We start from the raw sequence: 1,731 nt of genomic DNA, 5'->3' as shown, positions 1-1,731 counted from the left end.
TTCCATTTTGTGTATATACCACATCTTCTTTATCCATTCATCCCTTGATGGGCACCTAGGTTGCTTCCAAGTCTTGGCTGTTGTGGGTAATGCTGTGATGAACCTAGGGGTGCATGTATCTTTATGCCTTCATGTTTTCATGTTCTTTGGATAAATACCCAGCAATGGGATAGCTGGATCATATGGTAGATCTATTCTTAATTTTTTCAGGAATCTCCATACTGTTTTCCACAGTGGCTGCACCAGTTTGCTCTCCCACTAGCAGTGTATGAGGGTTCCCTTCTCTCCACATCCTCTCCAACACTTGTTTCCTGTCTTGTTAATTACAGCCATTCTGATGGGAGTGAGATGATATCTCATCATAGTTTTGATTTGCATTTCCATGACAGTTAATGATGTTTAACATCCTTTCATGTGACTGTTGGCCAACTGTATACCGTCTTTGGAAAAATGTCTGTTTAGATCTTTTGGCCGTTTTTTAATTGGGTTGTTAGTTTTTTGTTGTTGAGATGTATGAGTTCTTTTACCTTTCGAGTATTAACCCCTTATCAGACATATGGTTTGCAAATATCTTCTCCAAATTGTTAGATTGTTTTTTCATTTTGTTGATGGTTTCCTCTGCTGTGCAGGAGCTTTTTAGTTTGATGTAGTCATTTGTTTAGTTTTTCTATTGTTTCCTTTGCCCTGTCAGACATGGTACTTGAAAATATGATGATAAGACTGATGTTGAAGAGCGCACTGCCTGTGTTTTCTTCTAGAAATTTAGTGGTTCCAGGTCTTATATTCAAGATTTTAATCCATTTTGAGTTGATTTTTGTGTATGATGTAAGACAGTGGTCTGCTTTCATTCTTTTGCATGTGGCCGTGCCGTTTTCCCAACACCATTTATTGAAGAGACTTTCCTTTCTCCATTGTATGTTCTGGGCTCTCTTGTCAAAAATTAGCTGTCCACAAATGTGTGGGTTTATTTCTGGGCTCTTGATTCTGTTCCGTTGATCTATCTGTCTGTTTTTTGTGCCAGTAGCATGCTGTTTTGGTGACTATAGCTTTATAGGATATTTTGAAATCAGTGAGTGTGATACCTCCAGCTTTGTTCCTTTTTCTCAGGATTCCTTTGGCTATTCAGGGTCTTTTGCTATTCTATATAAATTTTAGGGTTCTTTGTTGTATTTCTGTGAACTTTGATAGGGATTGCATTGAATCTGTAGATTGCTTTAGGAAGCATTTTAACTATGCTAATTCTTCCAATCCAAGAGCACAGAATATCTTTCCATTTTTTGTGTCTTCTTCAACTTCTTTCAACAATCTTTTGTCATTTTCAGTGCACAGATCTTTCACCTCATTGATTAAGTTTATTCATAGGTATTTTATTCTTTTGGTTGCGATTTTAAATGGGATTGTAGGGGCCGGCCTGGTGGTACAGCAGTTAAGTTCACACGTTCTGCTTCTCAGTGGCCCGGGGTTCGCTGGTTTGGATCCCGGGTGCAGACACGGGACCGCTTGGCTGTGGTAGGTGTCCCATGTATAAAGCAGAGGAAGATGGGCATGGATGTTAGCTCAGGGCCAGTCTTCCTCAGCAAAAGAGGAGGATTGGCAGTAGTTAGCTCAGGGCTAATCTTCCTCAAAAAAAAAAAATGAGATTCTATTCTTAATTTCTCTTTCTGCTACTTCATTGTTAGTGTGTAGAAATGCACTTGATTTTTGTATGTTGATTTTGTATCCTGCAACTTT

Source organism: Equus quagga, chromosome 2 (genome assembly GCF_021613505.1).
Source record: "Equus quagga isolate Etosha38 chromosome 2, UCLA_HA_Equagga_1.0, whole genome shotgun sequence".
Classification (NCBI taxonomy): domain Eukaryota; kingdom Metazoa; phylum Chordata; class Mammalia; order Perissodactyla; family Equidae; genus Equus; species Equus quagga.
The sequence above is the reverse complement of the archived record's forward strand: the minus strand, read 5'-3'. Positions refer to the sequence as shown.